This window comes from Sciurus carolinensis, chromosome 19 (assembly GCF_902686445.1).
Source record: "Sciurus carolinensis chromosome 19, mSciCar1.2, whole genome shotgun sequence".
NCBI classification, from domain to species: Eukaryota; Metazoa; Chordata; class Mammalia; order Rodentia; family Sciuridae; genus Sciurus; species Sciurus carolinensis.
Window position 1 is genome coordinate 9,414,754 of NC_062231.1, and position 18,833 is coordinate 9,433,586.

Genomic DNA, 18,833 nt, shown 5'->3' on the forward strand with positions numbered 1-18,833 from the left:
TTACTCTTGTTTGTGGCTGCAGAAATCTCTCTTCTATTACTCTTATTTTCAGCTCTACACTAGAGTTTATTTTTTTAAGTCTGGAACTATAATACTAATTTCTGGGGACTGGGAATGGTGCTGGTGCAGGGTATGGGATGAGAGTGGAAGATGGGTAATTATATAGGATCTCTGGCTCTGAAAATATCACACATGATCCCATTAATATGTGCAATAAATATGTGTTAATTTTAAAAACACATAGAGCTAATCATTCTCTTTGATCACTAAGGAATAGGCCCTCAACACTTGAGGAGGAAGTTGATATCCTTATGTTTTGTTTCTTGCTTGTGAAAATGTTCATTTTTCAGTCACCTGCAAAAAGAACTGTACCTTAGTCTTTTCTTATTCATTATGATCTTCACAATAGTGACAAATACTTGCCACATTTTGTAGAATGTACCTAACACAATGTTTGGTGTCATGTGTATTTGAGACTGGAGGTTACATAATTCTGAAAGAAACAGGACAGAGGTAAAGTGCCTTATTGTCACAAAATCGTGAGGTGAACTGATGGTCTCAAAACCTTGAGGGATACAATCCATCTATGGCCCAGGTAATTTTTGCTAGGTTAAAGCTTTGAGAAGTTCTTCCTTTTCCAGCATTATTCTTTGTGATCAAATCACTGAATCTACCCACTCTGAAAAGAAGAGGGGTAGTAAGCACCACTTGCAGGAGGGGATGCTGTCCATCTGCATTATTTTCAACTATTCTGTTAGAAAGTTTTGCCTGCTCCCTTTATATATTATCTACATTGTCATTTACTTATGTCACTATAAACCCATATTCATTTGTTGCTTTCAGTTTTATTTCACTATTCAAGTCATTTTTTTTACTGCTCGTATTCTTCCAGGTTTCCCTCTTTGAAGATCTTTTACCTTACAAGCAAGTCATATTCTATACCCTGCATATCAACGTTGAGTTCATTCATACCTGAGCAGTAAAATATTACACAACACCAACTCAATTTTTTCACTATACCTGGGCATTTTACATTTTCTCAGATTTGTTTGTTAATAAGTTAGACCTAAAAGGAAAGTGACTGTAGATGGCCCTGGTTTTCCTTTCCCTTCACATCCTTAGCTGGATAGGTGGAATAACAAGTGACAAAGCACAAGACAGGTATCCTCAGTCTTGGTGAAGAACACACTGCCTTCTTTCTGCATTTGAATCTAGTACTGGTCTATAACCAAAGTGTGGCCTCCCTGGGCTTCAGCACCCTCCCTCTGTGTACTTATTTGTAGATAGAAAACAGTACCTTTTACCTGACTCCCTCTCAGCTCCAATATTTCCTGACCCAGTGTCCTTCTGGTAAAGATGGGAATCAAAACTCCTCAATGTGCATGAGGTGGCCAGATGCAGTATACATGCAGGTTGCATGTACGTGCTGTGTTCATACATGTATCCATTCTCTCCTTGGAATTCACTTACAAAACCTAAGTACTAAGATGCAATCAATACATTCATCTGTTGAAGGGTACGTACTTTGATTAAATAGTTTATCTATTGTGAATTGAGCTGCTATGAACATTGATGTGACTGTGTCACTGTAGTATGCTGATTTTAAGTCCTGTGGGTATAAAATGAGGAGTGGGATAGCTGGGTCAAATGGTGGTTCCATCCCAAACTTTCTGAGGATCTCCACATTGCTTTCCAGAGTGGTTGCACCAATTTGCAGTCCCACCAGCAAATTGGATGAGTGTACCTTTTTCCCAACTCCTCGCCAACACTTATTGTTGCTCATATTCCTGTTAATTGGGCTTGACTGGAGTGAGATGGAATCTTGATGTAGTTCTGATTTACATTTCTCTAATTGCTAAAGATGTTAAACATTTTTTCATGTATTTGCTCATCAATTGTATTTCTTCTTCTGTGAAGTGTCTTTATTTTCTTAACCCACTTATTAATTGGGTTATTTGTTTTTTTGGTGTTTAGATTTTTGAGTTCTTTATATATTCTGGAGATTTAATGGTCAATTTGAAGTGTGTGTGGTAAAGATTTTCATCTATTCTCTAAACTCTCTCTTCACGCTATTGTTTCTGTTGCTGTGAAGAAGCATTTGTTCAATTACATCCCATTTACTGATTCATGATTTTACTTCTTGTGCTTTTTTGACAGTCTTGCTAATTAAGTCAGTTCCTAAGTCAGCATCAAGGATATTGGGTCTACTTTTCCTACCATTAGATGCAGACTCTCTGTTCTAGTGCCTAGGTACAGTTTTCCAGTTTGCTCAGCACCATTTTGTTGAAGAGGCTATCTTTTCTCCATTGTATCTTCTTGGCATTTTCTATAGTATAAGATAATTGTATTTATATGGGTTTTCTCTATGTGTTCTGTTCTGAACCATTGGTCTATGGGTCTGATGTGGTGCCAACACCATGCCATTTTTGCTACTGTGACTCTGTAGTATATTTTAAGTTCTGGTCCAGTGATGACTTCTGTTTTACTTCCCTTGCTAAGAATTGCTTCACCTATTCTGGTTCTCTTATTTTTCCAAAGGAATTCCATGATTGTTTTTCTGTTTCATTGAAGAATGTCATCAGGATTTTATTACGGATTGCAATAAATCTGTATAATGTTTTCATAGTATGTCCATTTTGATGATGTTAATTCTGCCTATCCAAGCACAAGAGAGATCTTCCCATCTTCTAATGCTTTATTTTAATTTCTTTCTTTACTGTTAAAGAAATGCTTCTAATGGTTTATTTTAATTTCTTTCTATACTGTTTATAGTTTTCATTGTAGAGGTCTTTCACCTGTTTTTCTAGGTTAACTCCCAAATATTTCATTTTTCGAGGCTTTCGTGACTAGAATATCTTTCCCAGTTTCTCTTTCAGTGGATTTATCACTGATATATAGGACTGCATTTGAATTATGTTTGTTAATTTTATATCCTGCTACTTTACTGAATTTATTTATTAGTTCTGGAAGTTTTCTGGTGGAATTTTTTAGATCCTCTAAATACAGAATCATGTCAATGACAAATAGTGATAGTTTGAGTTCTTCTTTTCCTATTCATTTGTCTCTTTTTTATCTTTGAAGTAACTTGTTTATTTTTTATCATTTTTTGATTCATTTTACACAAATGGGGTACAGTTTTCATTTCTCTGGTTGTACATGAAGTAGAGTCACACCATTTGTGTAATCATAAATGTACATAAGGTAACAATGTTTCTCTCATTCTACTATTTTTCCTTCCTCCCACTCCCTCCACACCCCTCATTTCTCTCTACACAATACATCCTTCCTCCATTCTTCCTTCACCCCTCCCTCCCCACTATGTATCATCATGTACCTATCAGAGAAAACATATGACCTTTGCTTTTTTGGGGGGGATTGGGTTCCCTCACTTAGCATGATATTCTCCAACTTCATCCATGCACCTGAAAATGCCATAATTTTATTCTTTTTATGGCTGTATAATATTCCTATATATATATGTATGTATGTGTATATATATATATATATATATATATATATATAAATATGCTATAGGTTCTATATCTGTCCATCTCTTGAAGGGTGTCTTGGTTGATTCCACAATCTAGCTATTGAAAATTGAACTGCTGTAAACATTGATGTGGCTGCACCACTGTAGTATGCTGATTTTAAGTTCTTCCAGTATAAACCAAGCAGCGGGATAACATTTCAGTTGTTTACACCATGGGATATCCTTAAGAATGTTAATATGAGTATTAGCTTACATATGATAACTCTGGTCCCTGATTTAAAGTCATTTTAGCAGATCAATTAAAGGACAATTGATGGATAAGGTAGGTAATTCATGGCAATAAATATTCACATATTAATTGGGAAAATACAATTCATTGAAGAACTTATAAAAAGGGCTGCACACCTTCAATGTGTTTGTAAGTAGCTAATCTAGGCCATGGAGTTGAGACCGACCTTATGAGAGTGAGATGCTGATGTCACACAGATATGTTGTGTCTCTGTTATCTTAAGAAGATATATGATTGACTTTTCTATGACATATTTTTTATTCACATGACAAAAAGTATGCACATTTTAAAAAATGTGTTTTTCCATATTCACTTAATCCAGAGAGCATATATTCTATGCCATAATTTATTATTCAGAAACCAGTATATTGGAACTTACCCTTCATCAGTAGTTAAATATGTGCTATCTTCCCAAAAAAACATTTCAGGAAGTTACTAATTTGTTTTTCAGTAAAGATTATCAACAGAGGACATGTTGTGGCATATCCATTGGCCACCATCATCTAAATATAATGACAAATGGGCTCATTATTCCACATAATTCTTGAGGAGGAGAAGATGCAGTCCAAACACTACATGAGCACAAAGAAATTCATGAGCAGAAGGATGGTCCAGGTGGCCCTCTGTACATGGGATGCTTTTGGAGACAGACTGTTTCTTTGAAGATGCTGGAAGTACCTATTATGCCTGCACAAGAGAACCACCATGTATCCACTGGAGAGGGCCATGAGTCCTATAAGAAAGACATCCCAGAATACACCTAATACAGAAAATAAATGCCTTTGAAAGTAACTCATTGATAAAATCATGCACAATTTAGTATTTTATATAAAACCATTTGAGGTCACATTAAGGATGGCAGTAGAAGAGTATGATAAGGGAGCACTAGAGACCATGTAGAAGATCCACAGGAAAATAAAGGAAAACAGGTTCTGATGTGGGGATCTATGTTTGAACTTTGTCAAGCAGGAGCTTCTGGGACTGAGGGTGATGGCCTGCAAAACACTCAGCAAGCATGTGCACAAATGGAAAAGCCCCTCAAAAACCTGTACAAGTAGGTAAATGATTTACATTTGATGACATTCTAGAAGTCCTGAGACACAAAAACATTTGTACCTGTGCATCCCAAAATTATCAGCATCCCTAGGTGGATTAGGGCCAGGACACCAATGATCACATCAGTGGGTTTGAGCTTGTGCTGGAGAAGGAATGTGAAGATGTGGAAGAGAAGAAGGATGGTGTTGGCTTAGATCCCAAGGCCAACCTCAGAGAAAAGTGCATATCTTATGCCAGTAAAATCATATAATTAGTTGGTATTTTTCATTTTTTGGCAAGGAATCCCATAGTATCTATATTAGGAGAAAATGAAGACAAAGTCATTATTTCAAATAGTATCATCTTCATGAATCTCAGCCTATCCTATTACAATCAGGAAATGTCTGGATTTATCCCAACACATCACTTCAGCACTCAAGCCTCTCTGATACCCTCCACATGTCTTTTTCCTATTATTACCAAACCATGTCTGGATTCTGTAATGATTGTTGGACTCCCACTGTACATCTGCTTTTCTATCCATTCAGAATTTACATATTTTTGAAAATAGTTCTTAATTATAATCTCACCCTGAGGTTTTCTGAGGTAGTGTCTTACTTGATTTCATCTTTCTCCTCTTTCTTAAGCCCAAGGTACATATGGAAAACTACAATTTTGTTGAATTCAATTGGGAGGATGGCATAAGAGTGGAGAATTCTAACTCTCTGAAGAATTGAATACCAATGGAGTAATTGTATACATAAATATGTGATTTCAGTGCTGTCTTTATTCTGGTTATCAGAGCTAATATCATTAATCCATCAACTGAACCAACACTGAGGGGTGCATGCTCTAGGACAAATTGTTTCAAATTGCATTTGTGAAGGGAGCACACATCTGTTTTCTCATCTGCAGTGTGAGCATCATCCTGCCCTTCTCTTTGGGATGAGATGACAGACAAATTCTATCATGTACTCACCCCATAGCTGTGGATGTGCAGCTTCACTTGCTTTGCAACATCATGTCACAGAGCTCAGTGTGCGCACTGTTGCCAATCCTCTCATCCTTCTTTTCTATTCACTAGGATAAAAATGGACAAAGGGGATCTGGGAGGTGAGATTGATCCTGCTTCAAGCAAGTGTATTTGGGACTGAGATTCAGAAATTCAACACCCTCTACATTGTAGCACTACTTATGCTGAAAATCTATGAAGAGCACTAGGGAGCAGTGACTGGAACTTCAGGGAAGGTAAAACTGTCACCCAGCAGATGTCAGTCCTGCAGGCACATCTGCCATGAAATACACAAACTCCAGCAATGTGATTAACAAAATTCTGGACAATGTTTGGGCAAGTGAAGGGCAACTATGTGTGAGAAATAGAGAGGAGAATTATTGGTTGTTTATGTAAATTGTTAGGGTTGTACAGTACAGTGTCCACATGTAGAGCTGTGATATTTGTATTATACTTATTTAAAATTTCTCCTGAGAGAATTCAATAGGAGAGAAAATATTCTTTAAAAAATATTTTTAGTTGTAGATGAACTTAATACCTTCTTTTTATTCATTTTTATGTGGTGCTGAGGATGAAACCCAGTACCCTAAGTATTAGGCAAGCACTCTACCAATGAACCACATTCTCAGCCCAAGAAAGTGTTGTTTTTAAAGTAAAAGAAAACAAAAACCAGAAATCCCCAGAGATGCTTTCTTGCAGAAACTGGGAATCACAAGGAGTCCTACAGGAGAGTTTGTCTTCCCCTAGACTCTCTCTGATTTAGTGTGTATATTTTTATAGCATAAGTTTACATACATTCATATTAGCATGGAATAAATTTTAAAATTGTTTCAGGATGAGTGCAATGGCACATGCCTCTAATTTCAGAAGTTGGGGAAGCTGAGAAAGGAGGATTGGGTGTTCAAAGTCAACTCAGTAACTTAGCAAGGTCTTAAGCAACTTAGCTTAATCCTTTCCCAAAATAAAAATAAAAAGTGCTGGGAATGTGGCTTATTGGTTAAGCACACAAATGCACTCATCCTCTGCCCCTAGTCCACCTGGATGTCCCCCTACACACATGAAATAATAATGTCTCAACCAAGCCACCCTCACCTGGCCTCCTTTAACAATCAGTGCTCATTCACATCAGCATCCTTGATATATCATCACTTATTACCCACACCACCATGCCACTTTGTGATCCTTCCCTGATTCTGCTACACATCCACCCATCCCAGTACAAGTGGTTGCTCTGTTCTAGCTCCAGACAACCCTCATTTGTTTGAATGGGACCTTACTTTTTAAAAATGTGTTGCTAAATTACAAAATGACATTTTTTTAAGGGTTGGAGGTACATATCAGTGGTAGAAGAAGTGCTTGACATGTGCCTGGCTCCGGGTTACATCACAAGCACCTAATAAAAAAATGACCAGGTGTGGGGGCACATGCCTATAATCCCAATGACTCAGAGGGATAATGCAGGAGGCTTATAAGATTTAGGCCAGCTTCAGCTACATATAGAGACACTAAGCAACAGATGGAGACCTTGTCTTTAAAAATCAAAAAGGATAAGGTATGGAGACTCATTGCTTAAGAACCCCTGGATTCACTCCACACTCCCTAAAACAAAAAAAATAAAATAAAATAAACAAAAAGCACAAAAGAAACTATATTCCCCAACATCCTTTGCAGGTAGGAGTGCCTATGATTATGTGCTGGCCAATGAGATGTTGCTCAAAGCCCCTGGGCCTCCAGCTCTTTGTTTTTCCCTTCTTCCCCTTCCCCTGATAGCTGTCTTGAAAAGGATGGCAGAATGGAAAACAGGAAGGGTCTTGTACATGATGGCATGTTTGGAAAGCAATGGCAGTTCACATACCCACCTCTAGGCTTTTTTGAAATAAAAAAAATTTCAGTATCTGGTGGGCATATTTTTATATTAGAGGAAAAACAGATGCATTGGATATCTTCCATGTTCCAATTTCTGTTCATTGTCCTCAGGTTTGGAAAAAATCCAGGACAAGAGGAACAGCAACCCTTGTCAGTAATTTCTTTCTCAGGTCTCTGGGGATGGAATGGAGGCACCACAGGAAACCTCTCCAGTCCCTAATCTGAGCACTTGGGGCAGAGTCAGCTCTGAGTTCTATCCAGGATCCCTCACTTCCCAGAAGGTTCACAGAGAACAAGTCTCTTTTGTCTGGATGCCAGCACTCAAATTCAAAATCTCAGGGCCCCCGTGGCTCTCCTGAGCCCTCTATAACAGGTGAACAGTGGTCCAAATCTCAATTCCTGCATGGTCCTGATGGACCATGTGGAAAGTGACTTTGAGCAAGCTTTGCTGTTTCCATCTCTACAGTGGGGCTGTGCCAACTAATGATTTGAACCTAAATTAAGGCATAAATAAAGAATTCAGGGTCCCAGGACTAGAGGTGAGTGATGCCCCCTCCTATGATTTGATGAAATATCCAAGGGAAGGGAGGTGGCAGGTAAATTTACAGATCTTGGACTGAAAACCACAGCCTGAAGTCTAAATGGTGGGTGTGGTTATGAACAAATGTGTGATGGACTAACTTTCAGCCTCCTCCACAACAGAGAAAAACAAATGCTAAAACTGATATTATGTAATTGAAGCCAATAGATCCACAAGTTTTTTGTTATGTTGTTTTATTTTCTTTTCCTTTTTTTTGTGCCAGGAACCCAAGGTGCTTCACCACTAAACCATATCTGAACATTTTCAAAAATATTTTTTAATTTATTTTGAGACAAAATATTAATCACAACATCGAGGTGATCTTATATCAAATAGGTGTTTTGGACAAAAAAGAAATGTGTGAAGTAAGAAAATGCTTTTTTTTTCACCTGAATTTGTTCTTTTCTTAAATTCAGATGATATGCTTTATATACAAAATTCAATAAATAATAATAAACATTTGACCTCATTTTAATCAAATTCTTTTCCTTCTTTCTACCCCTGGTCCCTCTCCCATTCTCCCCTCCCTCCCTCCCTTCTATGTGGCTAGAAGGGCTTCTGGGATTTTGTGGCTTAATGCTAATTCTGGTGTCTGGGACAATAGTTTTCTTTTTCTTGCTTCCTGTCTCCTGCCCAGTTTTGCAGTATTCTGCTGTATACTTTGAAATTTTATGAGAATATTTAGCATATTTATAAAACAATGCAACCAGTTTTCAAACAAAAAAAGCACTATTTTTGAAGCATTTTGAGTATTGAAGGACATGATGAGGAAAGCACCTGGAATAGTGTTGTTGCATGACTCTGAGATGCCCCAATGACTTTGTGAGGACATACATGCTGTTCTTACCTGGAATGTCCTTCCTTTGGCCTTTTATCAAGTTTCTGCTCATCCTTCAATACCAAGTTGGATGGGAAGAATTTCAGATGCCTACACCCAGCCAATCAGGCCCTTTGTCCGGAGACTTTGAATTTGAGCAATGATAAAGGGACAACAGAAAGTCCTACAGTGTGCTCACATTGCAGCAGCATCCAGGGAGGGCTGTGCAGGGTTTTGGGCACTGTGATCACCTGGCACAGCCCAGCTTTTCACTGAACTTTACCATCAGGTTCCCTTGACATCTCCAGTGTCCTCTAACTTGTTGTTTTTATTTAAAGAACCCAGTTTATTTTCTGAAGCTTGTAACCCAAGACCTCAAATGTTGTCTCATCTCTGCAGCATTGAGTCAAACCATCAGAATGAAAGCTATTTACACAGAGTTATAAAGAAGCTCTCCTTCCAAGACCCAGTCTTGAGAAAGATGGCCATGATCAGGCACCTGGGATTCCTCATTCTGACATGCATGAGGCTGGTTGGCCAGGAGAGCACAGATGGTTCTTGTTTGCCAAGGAGCTGTGCCCATCTTGTGCTCAAAGGCTGAAAGAAGGTGACAAACACCACAGAACTAGAGAGTAGCAGAAGGCCAGGTCCTGTGTAAACATGCTCCTTTAATTCTACTGGACTTCTCCACATGCAGGGCAGGGACCTTGCTCTCTTGCTCACCGGTCTTTTCTGCTTCCAGTATCTGCTTGACACACAGATGACACTGAAAACATCCTTGCTCTCATGCTAATCAAGAATTATCATCAGTTGCATTGTGTAAAGGGAGAGACCATGGCTCAGGTGAACAGAGTTGTCCAAGGTCATCCTCTGGGCTGTGGGGTCCCAAAGTGACCAGACCCAAAGTCCAGTTGTCCCTCAGCCTGAGAGGTATCTGCAACCATGGGCAACACTGTAGGACAACTTTCATTCATTTTGGAGGGAGTTCTCAAGGAGCGGTGGAGTGGCGGAGCGGCCAGTTGATGCACGGGGGCAGGTGTAGGAGTGAGTTTGATTGAAAAGCACAGCTGATCAAAATGTGCAGAGGCATTTGCGACGCTGCTGGACATAGGTGGAATTGACCCACCCTGTCCACAAGAGGTCCGGGGCTAGAGGGAAAGACTTTCAATCCCAGTGAGTTAAATAGGCCAGAAGAGGTCAAGCCACGTGGGTTGAATGCAGGGGAGCATGTGGGTGGAGTGGGCGTGGTGCTGCCAAGCAGTGCAGAGAGGAATCCAGATGTAGGGCGGAGCCTATGGGAGGAAGTTGAGAGGGCCCAGTGGAACCACAGTGGTGGGCGGAGCTGGTGGGACAGAGCCAGCTGAGCAAATGGAGTCAAAGACTTAGAAGTAGTGGGGGAGGCAGGGCAAGGGGAAGCACGTGGGAGGCGCGCCCCACCCAGAGCTCCTCAGGTGAGATAGGCAGTTTAACCAGGAGCCCCGCAGGTGAGTGGAGGGCATTGTGGGTGCATCCACAGGAGGCGAAGGGATTCGGGAGAGGTGCACATGTCTGAAAATACTGTCAGAAGTCACTGTGAACTCAGCAGAGAAGCAGGCCCCTGAGATCTTGGACCGGGAATGTTATTTCAGGCTGTTCTATTGGGGCCTCAGTTTCCCCACTTATACAATTAGGCAATGGAGGGGGGCTCGAGACTCTGAGGCACAGCCTTCCTTAGTCCCTCCCTCTCATGGGATGCTGTGAACTTTCCATGTACTCAGATACATTGGGGTCTGTGGGATTCCTGGAAGGGTTTCTGGGGATGTCGCCTTAGACACTTTGTTTTTTGGGAGTGACCATTGTCCCAGTATGTTCAGAGAGACTTCTCCTGGCACCACATGCTGTGTAGACGGTGAGACCTGGAGGTCCAGAGAGGTTAAGCCTGTGGAGCAGCTGCATCTTGCTGGAGCCTGGTCTGGATCCCATATTGTACCTCACTCAGCCACCTGCAGGGGCTTCCTGGCACCGGGGCAGTGAGAGAAGCATAGATGGGAAAGGTGGCCTTGACCCTTTCCAGGGGCGACCTTGTGGAACCCACTGCCTGTGTAAAGAAAGAGATCTTTGCCTGGCAAAGAAAGAGATGTGCCTCTCAGGCTGTTGTGAAGCCAAGTCCCAGCTTCATGATTCTCTAAAAGGCTGTTTGGCATGGATGGGGTGGGGATCTGCTTTTTGACAGTGCTATCATTTAGTTTTATATATGGAAACATACCTCTGTTGTATTTTTTTTAAAAAGAAGTATTTTGTGTGAAGTTCTGCTCTAGGTGAGAGAACATAGACGTGAACAAAATAGTCAGGAATCCCTGCTCCCACTCTGTTGTGGGCTGTTGTTCCACTGGTCTAGCCCAAGAATTCAGGCGCTAAAATAAAATGGGACACTGACCCCTTTAGGCGTGTGATCTAATGTTACCATCCACAGAAAAGTTTCACCTCCTCCTTTATTCTAAAGTACACCCCACATGTCACTTAGCTACCCCTAATACTTTCCTACCTGTAAGATAAAGGACTCCTAAGGAACTATCCCTTCCCTACGTTGCAAGAGCATCTGTCTCACCCCTACCAGTACATACCTCTCTGGTTGATGTGGGTTTTCTCCTTCTTAGAAGTGCTAACTCCTGATTAGACGCTAGATGGAGCCAGAACTACACAAAAGACTTTTTCTAGATTCCACCAGAACATCTGCCTACATAGTCATTGGCTTGGTTACTGGAAGTTTGAGAAAGCCCTTCAAAGCTGCTGTTTTACAAACAAACTTTATTTTATTTTATTTTTTATTTTTTTGAGTTTTGTGTATAGAATTAACTGTCCAGCTGTGAAAGGGAGTATTATTACACTCAGTACACACTGCAGTGTTCATTGTCATCAGGAGAAGACAATGCAGATAGATAGATAGGTAGATAGATAGATAGATTCATACATACATACATACATACATAGATATTCATGTATTTTTTTTCTCAAAATTTTATTGAGAAGTGAGGTTAGCATCTCAATTCAGTCATGGCCTCTTCCACAGCTGCTGTTCCTGGGATGCTACAGGAATCTTTGCTAATGTTGGAGGCATGTTGTGTTCTTTTCTAAGCTTTGATTATTATAAGCCAATACATAGAATATATGTGTGCATATATAGGCATATATTTATACAAATGTATGTGTAATTATATATCAGAGATGCCAAGTTATTTTGCCTTTGTTTACTCATTGAGCATCTGTAGACCCCAGGGAAGAATCAGTGGTTTTTGGCAAAAGCAGCCTTTAAGTTTCTCTGATATGAGAAGAATTTGTGGCATTTAGCAGAACTTTCCACGATGGGCATGTGTATCAATCAAATATATATATATATTTTTCCCCTCTGATGCACCCTTTGGAGGTGAGTACTTGCCAAACTGACTGATTTCTTCAGCCCCTAGAATATATATTATATAACATGATGGCATAACTAGGTAAGGGAATGAGAGTGGTTGAACCTGATTTATTTATAATTGATATTTATATACATATAACTACATGTAATTGCATAATTTATATGTATATAATTTTGTACACACACACACACATACACATATGTGCTTATAATTTTGTCTCTAGAACAAGCAGGGATTGGTGATGGATTGGGGTGGGGGGAAAGGGACAAAAGACCAATGACAATTTCTGAATTTTATTTTGTACAACCTAGAGGGTTGTTAACTTCCAGTACAGAATGGGTCTGAAAGATGATGTGAGCAGGAAAAGAGCACTGGTTTTGAGGAAGGCTCTTGTGTTGTTTGCTATGCCTCCTAGATATCCACATGGAGAGGTCTGCAGGTGAGAGCAGAGGGCTGGGAGGAAGACGAACACTTGAGAGGCAGGAGAGGTGAATACTTCCTGCCATGAGACTGAGGTGACCTAGTGTGAGGTGAAGATGGAGAAGCACAGGAAACTTGCTCTGAGCTGGGGGTGTACCTATATTTAGCAAAGGAGAAGCAGACCATGAAGGAGAGAGAGAGCAGGGGCCTCCAGTTATGGGGATGGAAAACCAGGGAAATGGAACAACATGGGTTTCTGGGAAGAGAGAATTATAAAAAGAAAGGCAGGACCTGTTGTACTGAAGACCGCTCAAAAGTGAACTAGAAGGTGACCAAGGAGGGACCATTAGATTTGGTGTCATAGATGTTTCTGATTTTCTCAGTGGCACCAGTGTCCACAGGTGGTGGGAACTAAAGCCAACTGGATGATTTATGGAAGAATAGAAGGTGGCACAGTGAAGGCAACAGCTGGAGGACATTTTTCTGATTTTGGACAATGAACGTAAGGAAGACCCAGCCTGGCATGAACATTGGTGGTCTCTGAGATGTGGGGAGAAGGTGATTCCAGAAAGTGCATTTTTCTCTTGTTTGTAGCTGCATAAATCTCTTTCTGTGACTATATTTGCCTCCCATTTTTACTCCATATCTTAAATGTGCACTCTGATCTTCACATAATATCCTCACAGTGGCCTCTGACATACACATAATATTCCCAATATGACCCGGACATTGGCAAAATGTCCTAAGTGAGTCCTCTTTCACTCACATGATACCCTCACTGCAACTCCTCTCAGTCACATAATATCCTCAGTATTGCCTTTGATGCTCACATTATATGCTCACCTGGCCTCTGACACTCACATAATATCTTCAAACTGTGGCTCTTGACACTCACATAATAGCCTCAGTGTGGCTTTGACACTCACATAATACCCTCACTGTGAACTCTTAAACTCACATAGTATCTGCACTGTGATGTCTGACACTAACTAAATATCCTCAGTGTGGCATTTGACCTTCATGTACCCTCAGAGTTAATCTGGTATTCACATAATACCACCACTGCATACTCTTACATTCCATTAATATCCTCACTGTTGCCCCTGAAATTCACAAAATATCATCACAAAACACTCACAAAGTACCTTATTGCAGTTCCAATTTTGAAATAATATTCTCACTGTGCCCATAAACATTGACAAATATCCTGTGGCCCCTGACAGTCACATAATACCCTAACTCTGTCTTCTAACACTCATATAACATCCTTTCTTGGCCTATGACACTAGCAAAATATTCTTACTGCTTCCTCAGACACTTGTATGATATCCTCACCCTAGCCTCCAATACTTACATGTCACTCATTGTAACATGTGATACACAGTTCCTTGACTATGACCTCTGACCTTCACATAATATCCTCACTATGCTTCTGGTAGTAAAATAATAGCCACATATTATGGGGGTAACTGGAATTCCATCCAGTGTTTGACAAAGATCCTCTGGAGGATGATTGCAAAGGCTCATCCTAAAAGGAATTGCCAGATGTTTTGCTCCAGATCATAGTGTTTTTTCTTCTGTGTTTTTCTGATAATATATTACTCATTTCAGTCTGAACAGATTGTTTAAGGGGATGAGGGGAATACCACAAAAATTCCAGAAAATATTACCTACAATCTGAAAAACAATGGGTCTTTACCACTAACAAAATTAAAAATAATTTTACAACCATGCAATGAGTCCCTGAAAGCCTCTGGAGAAAATAGTTACAGATCTGCCTTTGTCTCCAACAGACTGGTTAAATTTTAATGATGGTTTTGTTTATGTGTGGTGGTGGGGTAAAAGAATAAGGTTTGACAACATTCCTTCCTTCCTACAAAGAATCGGTCACCCCTATTATGAACACTGGTGTACAATGTCCTGTTCTAGAAAAAAGAGCTTCACAAGACAATATAATCTATTTCAGTAAAAAAACTTGGCCACAAAAACCACTGAGACCACTGCCCTCCTGTAGCCCTTAACTCAGCAATCTAAATATTAACCAGATGGACCTAGTAGAGATGGTCACATGAGATTACTTGTCTATCGCTTTAACCGTGAGAATAATAAGAACAGTCTTAGGCCACATAGAGTTTAGATATTAAGGAAATAAACATTGTATTAGCTCATCGATGTAGTTAGATATTCTTAAAATAATTGTGATTAGGTAAGGATAATCTGTAAGGTTACTGTTTTCTCATATTTTTTCTGTTCCTTCTTAAAAACAATTTCTGCCTATGCTTTGGAAACTTCTTTAATATTAACCACAAGACTGCCATTATAGCCTGAAGAAAAATGTATATAAACCCAGCCTTCCCCAGAATAAAGTGGGATTGATTGCACCAGAACTAGAGTCTCTGTGTTTCATTCTCCACCCATCACCGACGCTGTCTCCCCGTGCCCTGTTTACCTGTGTGGAACCCATGGACTCCTGCTAGGGCTGGACCCTGGCAACATATGGTTTCTAATATTCAAATAGTATCCTCACTTTGCCTCTGACATTTACTTAATAGCCTCCACGTGGCCTCTGACATTGACATATTATCCTCACCTGGCCTCTGACACTCTTATAATACCCTCACTGTGGTCTCTGAACCTCACATAATATCAATAATGGTCTCTGACACATTATATAATCACTTGGCCTCTTACACTTATATAATATTATTACTGTGGCTTTGGACATTAATTTAATAATATCATTAATGTATCCTTTGTTCCTCACCTAATATCCTCATTTTGCCCCATGAGACTCACATAGAACCCTCACTGTGACCTCTGACATTGTCTTTATATCCTCAATGTGGCCTTGGTCACCAATATCCTCACTCTAGCCTCACATATCCTCACTGTGGCCTCTGGCATTCACATATCTTCACTGTTGTCCTGGATGTTGACAAAATATCCTAAATGTGGCCTCTGACATTCATAGAAAATCCTCACTGTGGCCAAGGAAAGAATTTCATAAGTGTGACCTCTGACTCTCACATAATACCCTCATTCTGTCTTCTAACACACATGTAATATCCACACTTGGCTCTGCCACTAACCTGATATCCACACTGTGTCCTCTGACAATCACATAATATCCTCATTTTCACCTCTGATAGTCACATAAATTCCTGACTCTGACCTCCGAATCTCACATAATGTCTTCATTGGCATCTAACCCTCACATAATATCCTCACTTGGCCTCTGTCATTCACATACTATCAGCACTTTGGTCTCTGACACTTAATATATATTCTCAATTACCTTTGTCACTCACAACAAATCACAATGTCCTTGTGGCCCATAACATTCACATAATATCCTCACTGGGACCTCTGAGACTCTTAATAACCTCACTATGACCTCTTATACTCTATACCCTCTTTGTGGCCTGAAACATTAACCTATTATCTTCACTGTAGCACAGGACATTGATGAAATATTGTAAATGTGGAATATGACATTCAGCTAATACCTTCACATTGACCACTGGCACATAATATTCTCACAGGGCATCTGCCACATAATATCCTCACTAGGCTTTCAGTCTTGTAATAGCCTCATTTGGTCCCTGAAACTCACACAATCTTCTCATTGTGACCCCTGACACTCACATTATATCCTCACTATGATCTCTGATACTGAGTTCATATCTGCCTTATGGCCATTGACTCGTTTAATTTCCTCACTGTTGCCTCTGAAATTCATATAATATTCTCCTTGTGGTACTTGGCATTCACATAATAACCTCACTTGGCTTCTTACATTCACATAATATTCTCAGTGTGGCCTGAGTAGTGATAAAATATGCCATCTCTTGCCTCTAACTTTCATATTATACCATAACTGCGTTTTCTGACACACACATAATATCCAAACTTGGCATCTGACACTAACTTTATATTCTTACTGTGGCCTTGGACACTCATGTAATATACTCCATATGGCCTCTGACATTGACAAAATACCCTCACTGTGACCTCTGACACTCATACTATGTCTGCTCTGTGACCTCTGAAACTCATAATATCTTCAATGTGGCCTTTGACACTCATGGAATACCCTCAGAGTTGCCCCTAATATTCATAAAATATCCTCACTTGGTCTCTGACACTCACATGATATTATCTCTGTGACCTTTGATACTCACATAATATCCTCACTGTGGCCTCTGATTCATATAATACCCCTACTCTGAACTCTGGAACTAACAAAATATCCTCATGGAGCGATCTAACATGATCATAATACCTACACTGTGATCACTGATTCCCACTGTGGAATTGAAATTCACACAGTATGCTCACTTGACCTCTGACACTCACATAATACTCTCACTGTGACTTCTGATACATAATATCTGAACTCTGACCTGTGACCTTCACATAATATCCTCACAGTGGCCTCTGCCATTTATATCATGCCTTTACTGTGGTCCCAGAATTTGACAAAATACCCTAACTATAACCTCTGACACTCATAGAATATTCCATGTTGCTTCTGATGGCCTCATTTTGGTCTCTGACATTCATATAATACCCTCATTGTGGCTCATGACACTCACAAAATGTCCTCACTTTTGCCTCTGACATTCATATAATATCCTTAATGTGGCCTCTGACATTCATGTACTACCATCACTGTGTCCCATGACATACGTAATATCCTCGCTGTGACTTCTGATATTCACATAATGTCCTCATTTTGGCTTCTGTCACTCATGTCACTGTGAGCTCATACTCATATTATTCAAATTGTGAACTCTGACACTAACTGTCCTCAATATTGTCTTTGACACTGACGAGAGACACTCACTGTTGCCCCTGACATTCTTTCCAGCCAGGCATTACTATTGCCAAAGTCTGAGATGTGGGGAGGAGGTCATTCCAGAAAGTGCTTGTTTGTGACTTCAGAAATCTCTGTTCTATTACCATGTTTGCCACCTATACACCAGAGTTGAATTCTTTTAAATCTAGAAGCACAATCATGATTCCTGGGGACTGGGAAGGGTGCTCGGGCAAGGCATTGGGTGAGAGTGAACAATGGATAATGAGAAAGTTCACCACTTACCATGCATTTGGAAATACCACATTGAATCACATTAACATGTGCAATTATTAAGTGTTAATTAAAAACACAGAACTAATTCTATTTGATTTGAACTCATTCTACTGACAGGTAAGCCCTCAACCCTGGGGAGGGAGTTTATATCCTTAATGTTTGTTTCTTTCTTGTGAATTTGGTCATTTTCAGTCTCCTGTGAAGATAACTGTAGCTCACTGTTTTCTTATTTATCATGATCTTCACAATAATGGCAAATGCTGGTCACACATTTTCTACCATGTGCCTTACATGGTTTTTGTTGGTATTATTTTGGTGTGTATTTTAAGACAGTGGTGGTTAAATAGTTTGGAAGAAATAGTACAGAGATGGAGTGGCTTCTTGTCAAAGCATGATTGGGTTAGCTGATGGCACTGAAATGCTTGAGGAGCTACTGTCCATACATGGTCAGTATGATTGAATTTGATGAATTTGGCAGATTCATCATTGAGAAGTCACTTGATTTTTGCCTTTTCTCTACACTCTGCTTTGCAATCAAGTCACTGAATATGCCCACCCAGAAAAGGAGAAGGGTACTAAACTTCGCCTGCAGGAGGGGATGCTCCCACCTGCTTTGTTTTCAAAGAAAGATATGTCTGTTCCCTTCACTTATTATCTAGGTAAATAATTACTTATTTATGTCAGTAGACATTCATTTTTTGCTTTCAATTATATTTCACTATTAAAGCTCTTTATTTTCCTGCTCATATTTTTCCAGCTTTGGTTCATTGAATATCTGGTACCTTTGTTCCTAGGTTATTTGTCAGACATCCACATTTGGGAGACTTTCTTCCT